Source organism: Molothrus aeneus, chromosome 15, assembly GCF_037042795.1.
Source record: "Molothrus aeneus isolate 106 chromosome 15, BPBGC_Maene_1.0, whole genome shotgun sequence".
Classification (NCBI taxonomy): Eukaryota; Metazoa; Chordata; class Aves; order Passeriformes; family Icteridae; genus Molothrus; species Molothrus aeneus.
Genome location: NC_089660.1, coordinates 3,352,501 through 3,376,813, shown reverse-complemented (window position 1 = coordinate 3,376,813; position 24,313 = coordinate 3,352,501).

The window sequence follows — 24,313 nt, the reverse complement described above, 5'->3', positions numbered from 1 at the left end:
AATTAGGGAGCAGACCCACTCTTTTATCTCACCTGTGATCAATGCTTCTAGGGAAAGGTGGGATCATTGCTGTGAGTGGTTGTGTTAATAACCAGCCTGCCCTGTGCAGAGTGATGCTGTCAGATTTCAATATTGCTACACAGATTGAGTTTTGCACATTTTATTTTTAAGGCAAAGTGCAGCCAGAAATGTTTGAAGAATGAAATGTTTCTGCTGCAGAGGAACCAGCTGGCTGGGCCAAGGCAGCTCCTGGGAGGTGTGGGGGCTCCACAAGTGGGGTGCAGGATGGGAATCAGGAATTCCAGCCATGACTGTGAGGGTGCCAACAGGCTCTGACCTCATGGTTTGATTTGCAGTTCCTCATCACTTCTCTGAGCTCTGGGCTCTGGCAGACCCTGCTTGTGGCCTCTGGACTCTCTCAGTTCTTGTCAAAGCACTGGGAGGCTTCATCTCCTCCAGCTGGGGATGCTGCCCTGCCGTCATCCTTGGTCCAGCTACCCTGTCCCCTGCAGAACCATCTCCTGCCCCTCCTTGGCTCTGCCATCCCCCCTCTGTCTGCAGCCAGGGCAGCAAGGAGCCCTCAAATCCTGGGCCAACAACAGCAACTACAACAGCAACATCAACAACAATCCTTGTTTTCCAAATGCATGGCTCCTCCAAGTGCAGCTTCTTCCTCTGAACATATGGCTGGAAGAGATGGGCACAGAAATTTAAGAGAAACCACAGGTTAGAAATGTGTTAGTCCTGAAAGATGTTAGTCACTTCATAGCCAGCAAAAAGGAAATCTATAGCCCTTGTCTTGTCTTGGTGACAGTGTTCTTGGCAAGGGAAAAAATGTGCATCAAGAATGCTGTTTTGAAAATCTGCCCCTGTGAAAAAGAGATGCAGAGCAAGCACACAGCCACAGAACTGGGAAAATGTGGTTTGTTTTTTTCTTGGGGCTTTGGGAAACTTAACACCTTGTCCAAAGCATTTGGATGTCCCCATTTCATCCAGGGTGTGTTGCATGGCTGGGTGATCTGGCAGCACAGAAATGTGCTGTCAGGGATATGGAAGCAGCAGGTGGCAGAAGGTGCTTACAGAGGGTCTGTGAGCAATAATTTGGGATAAAACCAGGAAACAGCTCTGGCCAGGCTGCAGGGGCTGGAGGATTTTCCCCTGGAGCTGCTTATCTGTGGTTAGAGAAGCCAACAAGGCAGGAGAAATGAGGCCTTGGTCTGTGATTTTCAATGCTTTGCACCTTTGGGAGGTATAAAAATAACCTGTGCTTTGCCAGTGGGCAGGAGAGAGGGAAGGTGCTTCAATATGAGATTAGAATATAAAGGGCAAGTGAGGAAACAGAGCTGGGAACAGTGTGGGGAGCAAAGAGGGCATTGGTGTGATGAGTTTTGGTTGGAGAAGGGGAAAAGAAATCTCATGGAAAATTGTTCCAGGTAAAAATGTTTTCTGCTTCTGCACCAGCAGCTCTGAGCGAGTCTCTGGCTCTTTTGAGGAAACCAAAATAGGTTTCTTCTTCTTCTTCTTCTTCTTCTTCTTCTTCTTCTTCTTCTTCTTTTCCTTTGACCTTCCAGCCTAAGGCTTAAATTTTCATGGAAGCCTTTGCTCTGGGGGAGGCTGGAAGGCTGATGGCAGACCCTCCTCCTCCTCCTCACTCCCCAGCCTTCCTCCCCCTGGCCCATCCCTGCTGCCAGCTCTTCTCCCTCCCCACGGGCAGGGTGTGAGATTGAGCAGAGCCTTCCAGGCAAGCAGCCCAGGAAATGTCACAGAAGAACACCAACATTTTTCCCAGCAGAACTGAACGTTTCAGGCAATGTTGCAAGAAAGGAACCAAAACCACCTCGAACCCAACGAACCATGGGCATGGTTTGCTCAAAAGAGAGAATTTCTTGACCCAGGGAAGTCTGTGGGATGAAATGGTGGGAGGGGGTGGGAGGTCCCTTTTAATGCCATGTGCCTGAACCTGCTCATCTTTCCCTTTTCTGTCTGTTCTCTCGAGCAATAGAAATTTTTATCTTGAGTGAAACTTGAAAATGGGAAAAAAAAAAAGAAAAAGAAAAAGAAAGCGAAAACAATGTTAGAAAAATGCTACACCATCACTGCCAGAAATATTTCACTTTTTTCCCCCAAGGCCACCACAAATCCACTTTTTACATTTGCTTTTGAAACATCTGCATTCAGAAACTGCTTCAGCTCAGCTCTGTCATTTCAGCTATTATGTGCAAATCATTGCTTAAAATGTTAACATAAACTAACTTCTTTTTTTTTTTTTTTTCTAATCATAGTTAGAACTTTTTCTTGGAATTTATACATGGATTCTTTATTTTGGGAAGAAGTGAGCATGATGGAAAGGCACAAACCCTGATCAGTGAGCAGGGGGTCAGAAAATTCTCCATGTGTTGTGTTACCTGATCAAAGGGATGTTGGAAGGTGGGAAGCTGCTGGCAGTGGGGAATAACTTCACAAAACATTCCCTTAAATCATTCAGAATGTGAATTTTGACAAGAATTTCAAAGGAATTTGGGGCTTATAAGAATATCAGGAATATTCACTTTCCATTGTTGATTATAACTGCAAGTTTGGAAAAGCCTCTCAGCTTTGTGCCTTCCATTGCTCATGACCCAGTGGTTTTCAGACACTTATGCACTCCCTGAGCTGTAAACTGACATTAAATCCACATGGATTCTGTCCTTTCTGATCAGTTTTCAGATAATTTGAAAATCTATTTTTCAAGCAATAAATAAACACAATTAAGATATGATTTGGCCACTTAGAGGTGATGTCCTCACATCCTGTCAATGCTCCTCTTGGGTTCCATCTGACCCTGGTGAATAACTGAGCTTTGAAAACTGCAAGCTGCTGGAAAAACTTGAAATTTTGGATGGGGAAAGATCCTGAGCATCCCAGTCTGCTTTTGATTTCATCAGAGCTAAAGCAGAAGGTGCTGGAGGAGCAGAATTTACCACAGCATTTCAGGATTATTTCAGCTGCTCTGCTTGCCCTTTCCCTTCATTGACAACATGTGGTGGAGAGGAGAGAGAATAAAGAGCCTCTGGTTTATCTCAGTGGAGTTTTAACTGTCTCACTATGTTGCACAATCAACCCTTGAAGAAATTCAGTTTGATGTCATTTTGTGTTGGGATAGACAAATATTTCTCAAGAGCTCCATAACAGGAATTCTTGGAATGTTTATCAGGGTTCCAGTCCTCTCATCCTTTCCTCTGCCCCTTTGTTCCTCAGTGAAAATACAATGTGCTGCAAATAATTTCTTTTCACTATCTGCAGACATGCAGAAATACCAATAATATTTCTTTGAAAGAAAATCTTGGCTTGGAGAGTGGATCCTTCAGTAACCCTATCAACGTGGATCTTGAGTATCTGAAACCTCACTTCTCATTAAAGTAGTAGCAAACACACACTGAAAATTTGGGTGGCATCAATACACTTATTTTTATAGCTCAAGCTCGATTATCACTTGTTACAAACAAGCTCCCAACTTTATATACCTAATGTAAGTGAAAATGAAACCATCTGTTGAATGGCTTCCCACTACAGAATAACAGATGCATAAAACATGTGCTGGTGGTGCATAAAATGGTGCTGGTGCCTTTGAACCTCCTGTGGGAGGCCAGATTGTTTTCAATCTCCTCCCACAGTGATTGATTACCCTGTGGGTATTGCTCAAGCGCCGTGTTCCTCTTCCACTCCTTGTCAGGCACGAGGCAAAATCGTAGAGCTGCTGGGAAAGACTTGAAATTTTCGACCGGGAAAAATTCTGAGCGTCCCAGTCTGCTTTTGCTGTCACCAGAAATAAAGGAGATTAAAGGAGAAGGAGAATAAAGGAGAATAAAGGAGAATAAAGGAGAATAAAGGAGAAGGGGCTGGAGGAACAGCAGTGCCCCAGCTTGGTTTGGAGGGGGGATCCTTGGGAGGAGGTGATTCTCCCCCTCGGCCCTGCTCTCCTGAGACCCCAGCTGGAATCCTGAGCCCAGTCTGGTGCCCCAGCAGGAGAAGGGAGTGCAGCTGTTGGAGCAAGGGCAGAGGAGCCCATGGAGCTGATCAGAGTCCATGGAGCCCCTCCTCTGCGGGGACAGGATGAGGGAGCTGGGGCTGGTCAGCCTGGAGAAGAGAAGGTTCTGTGGAGACCCCACAGCACTTTCCAGTGTCTGAAGGGCCTGCAAGGAAGCAGGAGAGGGACAATTCTTCAGCAACTGGAGTGACAGGACAAAGGCTTTCCACTGCAGGAGGAGAAATTTAGGTTGAATGTACAGAAGAAATTGTTCCCTGTGAGGGTGGGGAGGCCCTGGCACAGGGTGCCCAGAGAAGCTGTGGCTGCCCCATCCCTGGAGGTGTCCAAGGCCAGGCTGGACATGGATAACCCAGGATTACATCAGGATAACCCAGGTTTTGTTTAGCCACAGTTCTGAGAAGCCCCCCCCCCAAAGATACAGACAGGATAATCTTATAATATTTTTTAAAATTGTTATTTATTTACTCACAACTAGACCTGTCCTTTGATTTCATCTCCTCCTCTGACTTTGTCCTGGAATTTCTCCAGCTGATGCCTACATATTTTGGAAGAGTTTTTGTTTCTACTGCTTTAACTGAAATGCCCATCAGATCAATCACCTTTGGAGGTGTGAGTACAAACCACAGCATTCCAGGATTATTTCAGCTGCTCTGCTTGCCCTTTCCCCCCATTGACAACATGTGGAGAGGAGAGAGAACAAAGAGCCTCTGGTTTATCTCAGTGGAATTTTAACTGTCTCACCATCTTGCACCATCAACCCTTGGAGAAGTTCAGTTTGATGTCATTTTGTGTTGGGATAGACAAGTATTTCTCAAGAGCTCCATAACAGGAATTCTTGGAATGTTTATCACTTCTCAGTCCTCTCATCCTTTCCTCTGCCCCTTTGTTCCTCAGTGAAAATACAATGTGCTGCAAATAATTTCTTTTCACTATCTGCAGACATGCAGAAACACTAATAATATTTCTTTTAAAGAAAATCTTGGGGTTTTAAAATATGTGAATACATGTAAGTGAGTTCTTTGAAGATCATTTTTGGTCTGCTGAGGCTCACAAAAACCACTGCATATTTATAACAGCCACCACAACAAAAGGAGAGGAGGAAGATATCAAGTGTAGACTAGAGAAACTGTTTTTAAAAGATCTCCATCTCTTTGGTAAATGACTTTAACTTAAATTGTCAGAGAAGCCTTTGGGAGTTAGGTGCTCAAATTCCATTAAACTTCATAAGAACATAATAATCTATCCCCTTGGTCTTCTAAATAGATCCAATACATATTCTGAATATTGGTATGGAAAGAAGTGTTTATAAATTAATGATTTGCACCTCTTTGAAGAACACAGGATAATTGGATTCCCTCCTCATGGGGAAGATCAGTTGTAGCTTGATCAGTTTTGCAATGAAAATCTTTGTGCAATGCAACACCACCTCTGTTCCCACCTGCAAATTTGGGAAGAATTTAAGGATTTTTTAATGGAACTAAATGGAACTCAGTCCCAGCTGAAAGGCTGAGGAGAGCAGAGGGGCTGCAGTCCAGGGTCCATCAGAGGTCTCAGCTGCTGGGCTTGGGAAACAGGAGAGGGAAGGACATGTGGGCAACCAGGTGGAAAAAAAAAAGCAAATTCAGGTGATGCCAGGCAATGGATGTAGCGACAGCCAGCCATGGGTCTCACTGCCATGATTGTTTTGGGATAAATCAGAGCCTGAAAAGGCCAAGTCATCACACCACAGTTCAAGAATCTGTCCTTGTTCATTGGCAGGACCAGGGCTGCAGTTTGCTCCTGATGCTGAACTGACTCAAAGGAATGAAGTGACTTTCTGAATGGAGCTTGTCATGGTGCCAGCTCATCAGCTTGGCTAAGTTCATTCATTAATTGCGTTATAAATACGATTTGGATGGAATCAAACCCAGGGGAATTAGGTTGGGATTGAAAAACTGCCTCCCATTTGACCCTTTTACAGTGCATTCATTTTAAAACGTATTTAAGTTAAAATGTATTTTAGTTAATTTCTAAATGCAATGTTTTTCACATTAAAAAGCCCCTAGACTTTTCACTAGAGAAATGTCAGGACCAATTTTTTTGTTTTTAAATTTCTGTCTCTGGCTTTTTTTAGCCAAACCAATGAATTTGCCTCTCAGACCTGTGAGTACTTTCAGTTGATGTAAGTGAAAAGTTTTTTCTTTGACTTGCTTTGGTGTTGAGTGGCAGATCTTGTACAACATGGTCTTGATCTGATGGGTTGGGCAATTATCATTCCATAGTTTCACCTTTCATGTTCCCACAGGGGATTTGGCAAATTTAGGGGGAAAAAAAAAGAAAAAAAAAAAAAGGAAATGGTTGATAGGAAACAAAAGGCAATACCAAGCACCAGTTCCCTCATGGAACAGTGACCTCTCCAAGAGCCTGGGTGGATGATGCTCTGGAGATGCTCTTTGTCAAGGCTGACTGGCTGAGATGAAATGTTATGTGTCACAGTCGTCTGAGATGAAACAAAATAAATCCTTCTCTGCTGTTTAGTTGACTTCTGTTTTGCTTGTTCTCATCATTTTGTGACAAATTGCATGATGCCAGACATTTCTGTCAGAGCTCAGTGCTTTCAGTCGTGCACATGCATCAGTTTTGGCTTCCTAATCATCCTCTGACCTTTGTGCCTCCACAGAATAAACAAACAAGACCTCTGAAAGTTCAGGATTGCATCGATTTATAATATATATATGTATAGATGATAACAGAACAATTGTATTCATCTGCTCTTTTGGACTTGCACAAGGTTGGCATTTGAGATTCTGAGAGCTGCATCCCCTGGTACTTTCAAACCAGGATTTAAATTCTCCCTGTGATCAGCTTTGTTAAAAGAATCTGAATCTTTTCCCATTAAACTTAAGGGAGACTTTGAAAGCCAGTTTAGTGGAAGTTTTAAACTTTAGATTAAAATATTTCGTGCTCCAAAAGTGCATTCTCTGAAAAATTGTTCCTCAAATTGGAAAGGGAGTAGGAGCTGTCTCCTACTTAACTTTCTGTGGGTCTGTCCCCATGTAACAGACATTATCCTTCTCACAAGTATAAATTACTTCTTTTTCATCCTTTCCTCTTCACCCCTGTCACTGAATTCATTATTCATTTTACTGACATCCACTAAATGAGCTGAGCCCTATTATGATTAGCTTCAAAATATGCTAATCAAAAAGCCTACAGTATAAATATTTAAATTTCAGATTTTAGTAAACCTACCTTATCAAAAGTAGAAGAAAATGAAGCAACAGAACACATGTATTATGTATACTATTATTATAGGGATGTATGAGAAAGCCTCCACAGAAAAACCTCAATTTTTTAATTAATTATTTTTTAAAATAAGGGTCCTGTTGAGAAATGTTCTTGCTGTGAGTAGGTAGGCAGGCTGTACCTACGCAGGGATGGGGATGAGATGGAGCCTCGTTGTTCTGACAGGCAGCCTGGCTGTCCATCCATCCATCCATCTGATCAGCTGGAACCAGCCCAGCAATACTTCCACACTGAACTGTCAATTTCTTTAAAAATACATTTCACTGAATCTGCTTTTGGGTGACTCTCACCATAAGTTCTCAGAATTGCAGAATCATTTAGGATGGAAAATCCTTGAAGATCACTGAGTCCAAGAGCTTTGCCAGTGACACCAGAGCACTGAGTGCCACCTCCAGCCCTTCCTTGGACACTCCAGGGATGGGCTCTCCAAACCTCCCTGGGCAGTTCCAGTGCCTGAGCCCCCTTTCCATGGGGAAATTCCTGCTGGTGTCCACCCTGAGCCTGCCCTGGCCCAGCCTGAGGCCGTTCCCTCTCATCCTGGCTGTCCCCTCCTGTCAGGAGCTGTGCAGAGCCACAAGGGCCCCCCAGGTTTCCTCTTTTCCACATTAAACAACCCCAGATCCCTCATCCACTCCTCACAGAATTTACAGCTGAGCTGGGTCTGGTCCATTCAAGAAGGACCAGGAGAGTTTAACAGCCATGAGCCACTCTGGAGTGTCTGTGGGTCAGGGTGGAAGGGCTCAAACCTGTCAGGGAGCCAGGGAGAAGCTTCCACAGGAGGGAAATGTCACCATGATATTTTCTGAAAGATCCTCTTTGCCCAGGATTTTCTCCTGGGAAGCTGAGAAGCCTCAGAGAGGAATGAAAACAGTGATTATCTGATTGCTGCTCCTGTGTTTGCTGCTTTGGAATGTGGTCTGGACATTGTTTACCAACAGGTGAATGCTTGATTGGTTCCATGTGAATTGTTTTTAATTAATGACCAATCACAGCCAGCTGTGTTGGACTCTCTGAGTCAGTCACAAGTTTCTATTATTCATTCTTGTTAAACTTTCTGATGAATCCTTTCTCTTTATTTAGTATAGTTTTAGTATAGCATTCTTTAATATAATATCATATCATAAAATAATAAATCAGCCTTCTGAGAACATGGAGTCAAATTCTCATCTCTCACCTCGTCCTCACAAACACCACAGGGAAAGAGGAACAACAGTGTCCTGAAAAACCCTCCTAAAGATGCTGATCTGGGCCTTCACCTGCTGATTGTGCTGGAAGGAAATGCTGCTGCCCCAGCACACTTTAAAAAGTCCTGGATAGGGCAGAAATGTCTCTCGTTGAAAAGACGCAGCCTTCAGTGTGTTTGGTTGGTTGGTTTTGCCTCCAGAACTTCCCACAGTTCAATTTTCAAATGTCCATTGATTTAACAGTCCATGACCTACAGCTTTTGTTCACAGGGTGTTTTGTCAGCTCAGTTATTGCTCAATTCTTTATGTTTTTCACATAATCAATAAACATAAAACCCCTTGGTCTGTGGGTGAGAAGAGACTAATTCTGAACCTCTGTTTAGTCTCATCTTTTGCAGTTCCAGAAAGTTTGGGGTCTTCATGCATTGCTATTTTTGAATAGACAGAGAGGAGGAGGAAGATGATGCCAAAATGATTGAATATTTCTCTTAACTCTGAAAGAGAAAATTCCTATAAGGAAGAGGAGTTCTGTGTCCCTGCCTGTTGGTGAACAGATGGAAAATGTATCTAGTAGAGGTTTCATTTCCATCAGATTATTTCCTTAGGAACTGCCATTACTGTGCAGATTAATATTCTTTGATGCTGTGCATTTTTAATATGTGACATCAAAGGTTCCTGCATATCTGCTTGAAATTGTTGAAAACACTAAAAGGAAACCAAAATCCACTCAGATTTTATTTTTCTACAACCAAGAGCTGTATTTTAAAAGCCACTAAGCAGCTGGTTCAACCCAGAAACACAATGTGCAGTGTGTTAAGATGCTTTGTTTCTTCCAATAAAATTCTTATTGGTATAAATCTTTCCAGAGCACACGAGAGAGCACAGAACCCCACATCCCTACCAACCTGAAATAAAAATATGCACAGTATGAAAATACCAGCAATCAATAATTCCCAAACTGGCTTCCATCAGTGGCTGTCCAGGCTTATCAGACTGCCTGAGGACAATTTCCTGCAGAAAACCCAGTCTGAACCAAGCAATTACATGAACGAGTGATGATAATGTGCTTTGAAAGTTAAGCCAGGGGTGATTAAATGTCTGTGGGTAATAAACAGAATTAAAAGTATTTAGGAAACAAAGCATGGCTCTGAACGCAACCAGAGCATAGTGTATCATTAGTGGATGCAAGCAAAAAAACCCCATTCATTTGTGGGACAAGATAATGGTTGGATGTGAGAATCTGTCCTGGTTTCTGCAGCCTGTAAGCTGAGTGCTGCTAGCAGCATTTAACATGCTCGATGGTACATTTGTGTATTTCATAAATCCAAGTTGCTTCAATGCCCTCAAAAGACTCTTTGGAAAATGGTTTTTGGAAAAGGATAGCTCAACACAAAGGAAATTTGGCTCTTTGCAAAATGTGCAACATGGATGGTGGTGATGCTTGTGAGAAGCCCTTGGGAGCTGGAACTGGAACATTTCAGCTCACATTTTGATCCATTCACTTGCATCCTATTTCCAGGATAATAATTTCTATCCTATTTCCAGGATAATAATCCTATTCCAATAAAGGATAATAATTCAAGATTTAAACTTTGATGGCTTCAATTGCTTAGCAACAGATTCTCCAAACTCAAATTGTTTCAACTCTGAAATTCAAAGAACTTTTGGAATCTGGAAGACAAATGACACTTTCATCTGCCTAATTTCATGATTTCTTTTACCTTAATTGCAGGATAGCAAAGAGGTAAATCCACTACAAGCAGTGATGATAGGATGTAAAAAGTGAAGGGATTTGACCTTTAGTAAGCCATCAGAAAAAAACATTTCTATTTTGAAACAAAAAGGTTTCGGGAAATAATCTTCATAGCTTGAGTGTAGCCGTGCAGAGCACAAGGTTTCAATCAACAGGTCCTTATTGTTGTCAAACAGATTCCCTGATTAGTGCTGAAAAAAATAACGAAAAAATTCTGTTTTGTGCCACTAGATAGAGTCAGCTGGAGCCTGGGGATTTTTGCTATAAATATTGATTCGCCCCCGCAATCACTTTTCTGACTCATTCTCCTTCTCTTTCCTGCTCCCCTCCTTGGCTCCGCTTTTCACGCTAACGTTGCACTTCTTACTCACCGAGTGTTACAGGCACTGCTGCCTCCAGCACGGCGCTAAAAGCCTCCTTCCAAACCCGGGGAGGAAAGGCTCAGTCTGACAGATCACCTTTTATTTATCCTGCCTGCTTGGGAAGCCACCTGAGCTGCAAGGCTGGGGAGAAGCTCCCCTCCCTCCTACTGTGGGGATGTGGCTGGCATTGGGTTTGTTGGGAGATTTCCCCTTCCCTCTTCTCCTCCTGTCCCACCTTGTGCAGGTTCTGTTGGAATGGCCAGATGGAAAGATTTCCACATGGCAGAGTTTGCCTTTTCTTCCTCTCTGAAACAGGATGCTCTAAAAAGGCCCAAAAGTAAATCCCAAAGAAGCCAGCAGAGCTTTCCCACAGGTGTTGTGTCACCGTGATATTTTCTGAAAAATCCCTTTGCTAAGATCTTTTCTCCTGAGAAGCTGAGAAGCTTCAGCTTCTCCATGTTTTGCTGCTTTGGGATGTGATCTGGAGAATTGTTTACCCAGCATGGGAAATTGTTTTTACTTGATGACCGATGACAGCCACCTGTGTCGAGGCTGTGAGCAGTCACAAGATTTTATTATCATTCCTTTCTATTCCTTGCTAGCCTTCTGATGAAATCCTTTCTTCTATTCTTTTATTAAGGTTTAATATATAATTTTTAAAAATATAATATATATCATAAAATAATAAATCAGCCTTCTGAAACACGAAGTCAAGATTCTCATCTCTTCCCTCATCCTGGGACCCCTGCGAACACAACCACAGTGTTGGAACAGGACAAAGCCCTGTGGAAAATGCATTTTTAAATGTGGGTTCAATGGCCCTGCTTGTTACTAAAGGCTGGGCCAGCTGGGGCTGTAAGGTGTGAGCAATTCTTTGGATAAAGGCACGCAATTCTTTGGATAAAGGCACGCAGGGATCTCACAGGGCTGTGGCTGATCCCTGCTGACATCTGGAGGTCTGCAAAACCAGTGGTCACTCACTTCTCCTTTCCAACTTCAAATCTACCCTGCAGGTTTCCAAGGTGCTTCAGCTAACATCACCATTTTGTGAGAGATGTGAATTACCAGTCTTGGCTTTCTGCCTTCCTTCGAGTCTGATTCCAGGTCTGCTGAGATAAATTCTTTTCACTTCTGTGCTGAAGAACTTCACTGAGTTCTTCACCAGTTTTGTACCAGGATGGTGTTGTCACCTTCCATCTCAAAATACTCTGTTTTATTAATAACATTTTTTGATGGATGTTCTTCAAGGAGACCCCAGATTCTCTTATCACCAATTTTTTCCTTTCATTCATTAGCCAGGTAACTTCCCTGGACGGAATAAGCAGCATTCCCCAACACATAGCTATTGTGTTTCACTTGTAACTCCTTTTGTTTTTCTGGTAGTTTTATTATTTTATCTCTATCTATATTTTCAATCATCATTTTTGTAAACTAGTTCAAACTCTATTCTAAAATTCCTGTAATCAAAGTCCTTCCCTTCAAAGGAAAGTCCCAGCTCTTGTGTACAGTTTCCAGTTTCAGCATTTTTACTGACATTGTCATTAACTCTTTTTCAAGATCCTTCAGATCTCTTGCATGAATAATCTCTGATCTAATGACCCCTGTCTGGTCTTCAACTAATTTATGTCAGTCACTGCCCCAGGCCTTTTCAGCTTATTACCTTGCTTCAATTGCTTTAGTAAACCATTTATCTCTGCTAGTGAAGTGACTCTTTAATTCTATATTAGGAAGAAATTTGTCACTATAAGACACTGGCACAGATTTCCCAGAGAAGATGTGAATTCCCCATCTCTGGAAGTGTCCAAGACCAGGTTGGACAGGGCTTGGACCAAACTGGGATAGTGGAAATTATCCCTGCCCATGACAGGGGGTGGAACAAGATGATCTTTAAGATCCCTTCCAACCCAAACCACTCTATGATTCAATTTGTAAATAAGAAAGAAGGATGGCTTTGTTTTATAATTGAAGTGTTATTGTCTGTTCTTGGAATTTAAAAAGAGTTTAAAAATAAAGCAAGAGCCTCTCTGAAATGAGATGTTAAGATATTCAAACACAGCTGACAATCGAATCAACTGCTCACAGTCTTGAAAGCAGGCAAGGTTTCCTTCCCAAAAACTTTCCAAGGCTTCCTTCCCAAAAATGTGACTGGGGAGATGGAAGCAGGCTGTGCTGGGTCAGGATTGAGAGGTTTTTTTCAAGCTTTACCATTTCCCCTTGATCCCTGCCTTCAGGTGAACTTATGACAAATGTGTTGCTCTGTGCTGAACACCACCCCTGCCCCACACTAATTGCTGTATATCATTAATTATCTTCCCTCCTAATATCCAATCTAAGCCTGCTCTGTGTCAGTGTGAAGCCATTCCCCCTTCTCCCGTCCCTCCAGGCCCTTGTAAAGTCTCTCTCCATCTTTCTTGAGGCTCCTTCAGGCACTGCAAGGCCACATTTAGGCCACCCCAAAGCTGCTCCAAGGCTGAACAACCCCAATCCTCCCAAGTTTTCCTCATGGCAGAGGTGCTCCATGATCCCCCTTGGGCTGTGAGCTCCCAAACACACAAGGGACAGGGTGGGACCATGGGCATCTCTGCAGGGAGAGCAGGACATCCCAAATCCGCTGCTCCCCAGGCAAGGCAGGGATGAGCAGGGAAGGGGGGAAAGCAGAGGGCATCTGGGCACGTGCCTGCCCTCCTCCTGCCTCTGTTTTCCCTGCTCCTCAGCTATAAATAGAGATGCCAATCTCCAGAGCTGTCAATCCAACACCCTCCACCCTCATGAAGGTAATGTTTAACAAGTGACACAGATTGAACATGTAAAATGCTCTTTAATTTTCATGTAAATTCCATCTCTGCTCTCCTGAGTCTGGAGGTGTCCAAAATTTGAGAAGCAGAAAATAGAAGACTTCGAAAGAAACATTCAGCTATTTGCCAGCTTCCCTGTATAAAAAGCATTTAAATGTGCAGTGTTCTGAGTCTTTAAATACCAAGAACTGGGCTTTATATTCTCTCTTTTTTTAATGTTCTGCTCGTGATTTGGGGGTCAATAAGTTGAGCTGTTTGTCGTCTGAGCACTTTTGCTTTCTGTTTTGCAGCTCTACCATTCCCTGGGTTTGCCAGCTCACCAGTTAATTACTGGTCACTCACCAGTTAATTACTGGTCACTGGGTTGTGCCAGACTGGTTTCTGTGAAGGTGGTGAGGCCCTGGCACAGGTGCCCAGAGCAGCTGTGGATTCTCCATCCCTGGAAGTGTCCAAGGCCAGGCTGGACGGGGCTTGGAGCAATCTGGGATAGTGGAAAGTGTCCCTGCTCATGGTGAAGGGCTGGAACAAGATGATCTTTAAGATCCCTTCCAACCCAAACCATTTTCTGCCACCCAGACGAGGTTTGAGCTGGAAACGTTGCTGAAATATTATTTTAAAGTGCTCATTTAGCTGTATTTTAAGAGAAGAGGCACTGGGTACTGTAGAACAGGAAGAAGAAAATCAACTGATGCCCCTTTTCAATCCATCCATGTCACAGCTCTGATCCTGTGAAGTCCTGTGCCTGTCTCACCTCAGCTGACATCCCTGCAGCAAAGCTGCTGTTCCTGGGAAGAGTACTTAGAGGAGACACAAGAGATCTCAGCAGGCTTTAGCACTTGGTTCACATACTTCTGGTTGAAAAGAAAAAAAAAAATAGTTGCACCAGAGAGCAAAAAGATCAAGGCAGAGCCAGGCTGTGAGTGCCTGCAGGCAGAGCAGCAGAGACGTGCCAGACTTATTAGAGGTCCCTCTCAGGTTTCCAAAAATGAAGATGAAAACCCATCCTTTTATCATCCCTGAAATATTTTGTTTTATCCTTAAGGATCCCCTGGTGTGCACACACACACTTTGCCTGGGTTATGAACAGTGTCCCAAATTATGCTTCATTTTTGCTCCTGGCTTAGAGAAATATTGAAATAGGATTAAGGCTGCTTCCAGTCAACTGAGGATCTGCTTCATTCTTGAATAATGAAAGGTGAAACTATTTGCATGGGCTCAGAAGAATGAAACAAAGGTGGGGAGTGGACTAAGCCTTGTGTTTGATTATGGGATGCACCAGGGACACTGAGATCAAACAGAGCTGTGCAGGCTGACGTGTTTTCCCCCCTGTTCTTCAACATTTGAACACAGAAGGAATTTCCCCTTAGAAGTTTATTTCTGGTTTTCCAGTGAGACACAGAGGATGTTGTGGGATCTCAGCACATCGTTCCTGATGTCCAGAGATGCCAGGAGAACCCTTGGGGGTCTCGGAAATCCTGGAATGTTGCCAAGAGTGTTTGGTGGCTTGATTTTGATCCATCTACAGAAGTGACAGCAGTTTGAGGACATGAGAATCACTTTAGAGTGAAGGGTGTAAAAGGGACACATTTAGAGGGTGAAATATAAACTTTAAGGTTTTTGGTACAGGGGGGTTATGGAGACAAGATGGAGGGATCAGGGCGTGTCTCGTCCTTCTTCTTTCTTCTTCTTGTCTTCCATCTCCTGTGGTGATGTTGGCACTTGGGGATTGGTTTATGGTGAAGGTGCACTTGCCAACATGGGTGAAAAGCATTGGAAAATAAAGGTAAATATCGTGTATGTAGATTTTAGTATAAAAAGACATGACCGCCCCGTGAGTGGTCAGAGTGCCCTTGGCTGCTTTGCAGATCAGACCTCTGTTGGGCAGAGAGAAAATTTTGTAGATAAGAAACAATAAACAATCTGAAGATTGAAAAGCTGAAGAGTCCAGACTCGTCCTTTGAAACGCGTGCCACCCAAGAACCACACTACCCGTGTCAGGGCAGAGACAGACAGCCGGACCCGACAGGATGTGGGAATTTTGCCGTGGCAGGGCAGCTTTGGGGCTGTCACAGTGGCAAAGCAGGGCTGGGGAATCCACCCAGAGAATGGAACACATCATTATTTCTCCACTGGCAGCTGCTGTGCAGCTCCTTTTCCACATCATGCTCAGTGCTGGGGGTTCCTCTGGGGCTTTCAAGTTGCCTAAGGGGGCTTTGAAATGAAAAGGTCTCGCAGTGAATTTTGTCTTTTTTTCCTGGCTGCAAACTACGAGTGAGGAGTTTATCTCAGATCTCTGGGTTTTTTTGGTCTTTGCCTACATTAATGGAATGATTTCGGGAAGCAGGTTGGGTTTGTGACACCCTGTAATGATCCTTAACTGACGTATGATATCAGGTGGTAAAACACTGCTCTTCTTACTGCACATTATACTCACAGAGTGTATTTTTCTCATTTAAATGGATTTATAAATATGCAGAAAAGCTTTCCTGGGGAATATCATACCATCCTAATTTTACTTTTGTTGAATGATGTCCAATCTCTGCTTAAAATTCCCTGTACTGATGAGTATTCCAGCTGGCAAACTAGAGCAGTCAGAGTAAATTCATTTCAAAGTGCAAATTAATATTTGCCAAGATGCACTCACTCTCTTTGCAGCATTCAATCAGCTCTCCCTGAAGCATAATGGGTGGAGAGTGAAATGGATGAGATACCTATTGCAATTCACATTAATGTTACTAATGGGAGTCATAAATGAGAGTTGGATCAGGCACTAGATAAATTCATATGTCTCTCTAGTACTTAATTAATCAGTCAGTTTATCAGTAATTATGAATAAAGCACTTGATCTTCAGGAAAAGCTCATCCCCCTCCCAGAAGCCATGCACAGATCTGATTTTCATGGCTGAGAAGTGAACATTTATGAGTTGCTCACTACAATTCTGTTTTGTTTGTGATTTTTTTTTGTGTTGTTTGGCATATTTTCTTTTGTTTTGTGATTTTGTTTTTGTTCTTCCCAACTGAAAAATTTCTTGTTTTTTTCTGGTTTTACTAAATGAGCATTTCCATAGAAAGCACACATTTTCACTAGAGAATTTATGTGAAAGCAGACTTTTAATCACCTTTTGTCAGAACTGTTTAAAATATAATCCAGCAATTTGCTGAATTGGTACATTGTGGGAGTCATAAATCACTAGAAATGTTTGTGTCCAGATGTTTTGAGATTGCATTAATTTATTGTATCTAAGACTGATTTTTATACTGGCATTTCATCAGATAGTTTAGCAGATTTCAAAATTAGTGACAGATTAATGACACAGAGTTTGTTTTGTCATTTGGGGGTATCAATCATCTTCCCCTGTTTTACTGGATGAAGAAGAGAAACAATCCCTCAGTACAATGTGCTCGAATCTGCCACCTCTTCCATTTCAGGTGCTTGCTTCAGCTGGGGCTCATCTGGAGAAAGAGCAGCCCAAAACACTGATATTTTGAATTATCCTTGAAACACTGATATTTTGAATTATCCTTGAAATTCAGAGGCAAAGGCACTGCAGGAACCTGCCAGCACTGTGGGAGTGGGAGCTGTGGAAAGGCAATTGGGCAGCAATGGCATGAGGAGCACATTTGGGTTTCTGCCCAAAAGCTGCTGAGGTGCTTCATCCCCACTGGTGGCTCTGGGGACTGGGGGAATTTGGGGTTTGGAGGACTCAAAAGAAGATTTGTCTTGGAGAGATCTTGGGCTTGAAGCAAAGTTTGTGTCCTGGTGCTTTGGCTTCCTGGGCTGTGGTGATTGTATTGAGAGCCCTGAGGGAGAGGACTGGGATCGGGCAGCTTGGAATTGCTTCTTTTTCTGGGAAAGAGGTTGGGAATGGAGCAAATGAACTTGAATGCAAAATGGAAAACATAATCTGTGGAAATTATGGTCTTTTCAGCTTTTAAGTCTGTGTCTTCACCAAGATATCAAACCATGAAAACCCTCAATGCAGCAAGGCCAAGATAATTCATTTTTAGGGTTTTGTTTCTGTGGTGTGAGATCGCAGGGAGATTTTTAACAGTGGCTTCATCTTGGTTGATTTATGCTGCAGACCTATGCTGGTCTTTGTTGTGGTGGGGTATAAATCAAGAAACCCAGGGAGGAGTGGATTACAGTGTATTGGATTAAACTCAGAGCTTGTCATCAGTAACTCTCTCTTTTGTGGGTGATTAGTGGAGAATTAAATTACCCATGTGGATAATTTGAATAAACATTCTGGGAGCTGGCAAACTGACATTTTTGGTTTGGCATTATTTTTTCCTTTCATTTTGTTCTCTCTTTTCTAACTTTAGTATGCATTATTCATTTACAAAGATTGCTGTATTTTCAGTATCAAATATATGTTTTCTAAAAATGGAGAACAAATTCAAATATTTGTTTCATTTGAAAAGAGGTATATTAGCTGTTTTTTTCCCTAAACCTTTTTGGAGTCAGCTCAGTTTCAAACTTTTCAAATATATGAAAAAGATTGAACTTAAGGAAGCTAGCAGGATATATATATATATATGTATGTGTGTGTCTATATATATTTATATAAAAATTCAATCTCTACCTCGATTTCCATCCGCACTGAGTTTAAAGTAGACTTGCATTAGGTAGCAGATTTTCACACACCAGTAACCTCATGGGCCATTCTCTTCCTATAAATATTGAAGATCATATTGAGTTTATACTGGAGAGCATGAAGATTTCCCAAGGTGATAACTCCAAGGTGATGCTCCATGCACTGATTTTCTGGGAATGTGGGGGCAGTAAAATATTCTGCTGGAGCCATCCTAGTCAAGCTGGACAGTGAAACATGACAGTCAGAGGCTTTTTTTCCTCTTTCTTTACATCCTTGGCTGCCTTTCGTGGTTGTAGTGACACAAAATAAATAACAAAATAAACCCTCAGCCTGATGGGGAGCAGTTCATTCCTGGGGTGGTTACACCTCCTGATCAGGAGGGTGCGGGCTGGATTTTAGGGTTTTAATCATCTTCCTGTGTATTTCTGTTCTTCCTTGAGTTGCTGGGCAGGGAGGGTGCATCACTGCAGGGAAGGTCAGGAGCAGCTGGGGTTGAGGAGGGCACAGTCCTGGTCCTGCTCCCAGCTGGGCTGGACTCAAGGATTTTGTGGTGGGATTGGTCTCCAGATGGTTCCCAGCACGGAGGAAAGGGGATTTTATCCACTCTGGTTGGTCCAGGGAGTATTTTCCAGTGTATTTCTGTTCTTCTTTGAGTTGCTGGGCAGGGAGGGTGCATCACTGCAGGGAAGGTCAGGAGCAGCTGAGGATGAGGAGGGCACAGTCCTGGTCCTGCTCCCAGCTGGGCTGGACTCAAGGATTTTGTGTCTCCAGAGCCCTGATGGTGGGATTGGTCTCCAGATAGTTCCCAGCATGGAGAAAAGGGGATTTCATCCACTCTGGTTGGTGCAGGGAGCCCGAGCAGAGCCTGGTGCACAAACACCCCTCCCGGGCTGTGTGTGCACGCTCTCAGCTGATACTGGAAATGTTCAATCGATATTTTCCCAAGGACAGCTTGAATTTCAGTGGGTTGGTGATGGGGATGCAGCAGCGTTCCTGACCCCACAGGACCTTTCGCTTGTGAGCAGTTAACAAGCATTTAATGACTGAGCAGTTCTGATGTTCTACTAATGCTCCTTCCCCTGTAGAAGCTCTTTTCCAGCTCCTTAAGCTTCCCTTGCCTGCCCGAGCCAAGAGCTTTGCCATTTTAATGAGAAAGGAATGGCTCGCTAAACTCGGGAGTAAAGGTTTTTATTTGCGTTGTACATTGTGCAGGCTGGAAGGAAATCCTTTAATTAAAGACCTGAGAGGTCGAGGAGATAAATGGGATGAGTGAACCCGACTCATTTATCAGTGTGAGTATGAATATGTATGGGTTCAACGAACTGGTGAAAGCGCAGGAAGTGTGATCTGTGCAGTGAAAATTTAAATAATGGAAAGGAAAATCCAGAGAGGATTTTCTGCCTAAATAATCGAAGTGAGAACAGTGCAGGGATCAATTAAAAAAACCCCACATATGGCCAGACTCCCCTGTGTTAAAAACACCTCCAGAATCACTGTTCACTCATCAGAGGGAGTTGGATCTCTGAGAATGTTTCAATAGTTTTAGAATATTTTAAATCTATATGTTAAATATAGATTTAATAAGAATAATAAAGAAGAGGAAGAGGAGGAAGACATAGGTACAGAAATATGTGGTGGATAGTGCAAGGTCCTATTTACAAACTAATGATTTTGGCTATTTTGGAACCACCTAACCTGAATGGGATTTCATTCATGAGGGATTCAACACATCACAGGATCTGTGGGTCTCTCGGACACTGTGAAATGAAAAATTTGCAGTTGAAAAAAATCATTCCAATAAAACAAAGATAAGAAAGATCAACAACTTTAGTAAAGTTAAATAAAGGACTGTCTAATTTATAATTTGAAATTTTTTGGTTGTTTTTAATGAATTTTATTTTTGTAATGGAAAATTCAGGTCCCTTCAGCTCACCAGTTCCTGACATTAGGTGCTGCTCAGTGCATTAAGGTAAGACACGTCTGATCACAGTGGTGAAGTTGCAATGTGGATGGAGAAATTCCAGAAGAAGAGCAGAGCTGCCCTGAAGCCTCCCTGCAATGAGAATTTGAGCTCTGGGACAGTGAAGCAGCTGTTTGCAAACATCCCTGTGTTCAACTCAGAGATAAAGCAATGGGAAATCCTGGCTGCAGGGAAATTGAGCAAATACCACTGTGATAAGGAGTGTACTGAGAGAGGAAAACTCCCTTCTGGAGTCTAACCTGGGGATTGCCATCTCTTTAACAGCCCTGGTTTTTGTCATCTCTGCTTAAGTAAGATTGTGCTTGGTGGTAACACCCCCAGAATTCCCCCATGATTCAGATAATCCATATTAATCCCTTGGTTCTGTGCCTTCTCATTCCCACACTTTTATTTCCCTGCCATTTTGGCCCCAGATCCATTCTAGTGTGGGTATTTCCTTTCAGTACAACCAGCATGGTGCTGATTCCTGGATCTGAAGAAATCCATCTTTTACCACTGCCTGAAAACTCTTCAGCTTCTTTTCTATCTCTCCAAGAATACTAAGCAAGTCCTTTGTGTCCAGCCCCAGTTCTTGCCTCCAGTGAATGTGCTCTGCTGACTGGGGCAGCCTTTCCCTGGGGCAGCCTTTCCCTGGCTCTGGGAGGCTCCCTGTGCTTGGAGCATCCCCCTGTGCAGAGGCTGACCCTGCTGGTCTTGGTGCTGAACTGGGGCTTTGCTTCCTTCATTTATTTCCATGGAATTCAAAGTACTTTGCATCAAAAATAATGACTAACTAGGGCAGGGCAGCGAGTTAAAAATAAGCTGTGACATGCTTCAAGCATTCCTTCATGTCCACTTAGATCTGATTGCTGAGCTGCTGCAGTGACCACTGTCACAAACATTTCCCTCAATCTAGAAAAGAGTGAATGCAGCATCTTCCTGTCTGCTGGGCTCCAGGACTGGGGCTGCAGAGGAAAATGCAAAGCTGCACTCTCCCAGCCATGGCACGTGATGAGGAATTATCTCTACTGGCAAATCCAGTTTTAAAACCCTGCACCAAAATCATTACTCCATTATTTAAGGGTGTGGGTGGAGCAGGCTGATCACCAGCCACTGCTATTACTCTATTACTGATGCTCTAAAGGTTTTGGAAGGAGACAAGCTGGAGTTGTTCAGCTATTAATAGAGATGTTATATTTTATTCATTCTGAATTAAAAAAACATAGGGTGTGATATAAGATTCCCTGAAGTTGAAGGGCCCCATGTTTTCAGGGCATGGAATCATTGGAGGGAAGTCGAGTGAGTGACATTAAAACCTCGATTCTGAGGGAATCTTTTTATACAAATCTTTCACTGGTCTCCTCACAGCATCCAGCCAACCATACCAGCTGCTCTCCAGGTGCTCTCTTCTTCATGAGGACTCTTGCAAATGTTCCTGTACCCTGTATTTATACACTGTATTTACTGTACAAATGACTTGAGCACAGCCCTGCCCCTCTGTGCCACAGAAACAGCGCTGTGGGATTGTGATTTCTTCCCTGCCTCCTGCCTGGATGCACCAAAGGAAGCCAAAAAATACAGGGCTGAGGTTTTGGGCACACATTTTGCCTTTGGTTTAGGTCAAGGCTCTGAACTGTGTGCCAGCATAGGGTGCAGGAGGAAAAGAGCAGCACAGACTGTTCTGTCTGAGCTGAGAGCAGGACAGGCTGGGTGGTGTGAGTGTGGGGACAGAGTCTGGCGTGTCCATGAATTCCCCCTTGTCCACAGGCATGGATGTCTTAGGTTGGAAATAGAGGTGTGTATTCTATTTCCATGTGTTAAAGGTGGGGCAGTTATCTTCTGTTCATTGGGTGGTTTTCTTTATCTCTTCCACAACCTCTGCAGATATCTTCTGTTAATGGGCCATTGAGTGTCACTGCATAAAATACATCATGATAAAATAAAAAAAACCAAAAACTACATCATCCTCTTGTGATAAGCTCCACCCAGGGGGAGGAGCTAAGCATTCCTACCTGGATATAATCTGAGGCTTGGAACACCAGAGCAGCCACTTCCCACTGGATTCCCAGAGGGAGCCCAGGCCCATCTCCAGCAGCCCTGGAGCTGCAGAGGAAAACTCCCCCCTTGTGCAGGATCCCTGCTCCAGCAGAACCACAGCTGGCACTGCAGGAGGGCTGAGCCCCCATGGGATGGGGCTGTGCCACCCCCTGACACACAGGGAGCAGGGCATGGTCTGACTCTGGCAGTGGTTGGTTTTGTTGTTTTTTTTTTTTTAGTTTTCCTAGTAAAGACCTGTTATTCCTATTCCCATACCTTTGCCTGAGAGCCTTTTAATTTCAAAATCATAATAATTTGGAGGGAGGGGGGTTTTTCATTTTCCATTCCAGGGGAGGTTCCTGCCTTCCTTAGAAGACACCTGTCTGTTCAAAAAAAGAGTGGATAACTCAGCTGCTGAGTAACTGCCCTGGTTTAACTGGGTGAAGCCTCAGGACTGACAGCTTGGATGGAGCAGGTTCCCACAGCCCTGGAACAAACTCAATTCCTATTAATGCTCAGAGGCTGTGACAAGTGCAGAGCACTTGGGGGTTGACACCTGTCCAGTGCTGGTTAATCCTGAATATGTCCCATTAAAATACAATCATGCTGTCATTTCAAATGTGGCTGTTTTCTGTGCAGACATGCACAGAACTGAAAATCCTACCTTTTTTTTATTCTACTCCGGCTGCCTGGAGGAGATAAGTCCTATCAATATCTCAGTTCCATGCTTTCTATCTACCAGAGGCAGGAATCCAATGCACAGATATCACTGAGCCATCCCCTGTTAATGACTGGGTGGATATAAATATCATACTATGGACAGATGCATATTTTGTAATTCTCCTTGATAGATTTTATTAAGGTGAATTTGCAGGTTTCCTCCCCTGCCTTTTTTGCAGCCATCAGTGGTTTTGCTGCTCATTTGCATTTCCAGCCTAGCCAAAATTATCCCAGTTTCTCATTTATTGGTTCCTGAGGGTTAATCCAGTACACATATTTTTCCTAAATGCTAAATGTAAACTCTGTCTCACAGGGAAAATAAATTGTGTCATCAGGTAAGATGCTGATACCAAAAATAACTTCAAAAACAAATGGAAAGCAAAGAAATAATGTCTGTTGGACTTCCAAACTGTGTCTTAATACAGAAGTTTTGCTATGGGATTATTCAGAAAGAATTAACACGTAGAAAAGGAAATGCCAAACCCAAAAAGTTCCAGGACACACATGCTTTTAAATTCATGGGGACACCAGAAATTAATGATAAACCCCAACCTTTTCCAAAGACCTGCTTCAGGTCCCTGATGACTGTTAATGGAATTTTGCTGGTGGGGTTTGGCTCCTGTTCTCCCAGCCATCTGCAGACTCACGCAAGGAGACATTAAAACTGGAACCATCTGTGGCTGATAGTTTACAAGCCTTAATTAGTCAAAGTTTATCCTTACGCTGAGCACAAGCAGCGTGTTCAGCTGACAGTGGGCCCACACGTGTCAGCAGGAAGATTTCCTCTGCCTCTGCCATCCTCCATGTCAGAGGAGGGGGGCTCCAAGGAGAAGGCCACAAAAGGCTGCAAAGAGAGACTTTTCCCCATGGCACTCCAAGGACAAGGTTAACGCAGCCGTTCTGGTGTATCCCATGGGAAAACCACTCTGTAACTGTTAGCAGAGAGTGGAACACTCGTGCTGGAAGCTTGTAATGCTTCAGCTAAAATGGGTACTTGGGGTGATGCCTTGGTGACATCTGTCATCCCCAGCACTGTCACACAGAAAGGCTCTGATGTCTAGAAAATCAGTTTTAACAACTTCAGCCTTCCTTGAATTGTGAGCAAGACACATCTTGGGCTGAGATTCCTATAATCTGATTTTAGGCAGGTTTGACAGCTAGTTTAGCAGGATTGTTGATGGTTGTCCCCACCCTAAGATAAGAGCCAGATGTCTGTCTCTCTCCTCTGACTGGAGGACTTGTTTTGATTCAACTTCTCCTTTCAATCTCAGATGAGAGCAATACTTTGATGTAGAGGTACTTTACAATATTTTTTTATTGCTTCCACCCTCACTCTGTCAGGATTTAGCTTCAGGTGTCTGGAATTAAACACCAGCAGGGCAATCCTTAATGTCACTAACAGATCCAGTAAATGCATTTTTCTTGCACTGGTTCCACCCAGCTCTGCTCCAGCAGCATCACCAGAGTTAGGCCAGGGGTTTGCTCCAAGGAGCTCTGTTGGGAAAAGGAGATAGAGAATTTATCTCTGAGGTTAATCCTTCTGAAAGCTGGGGGATCACAGCACTGATCCTCAGCTGAGAGAGCATGAACTGCCT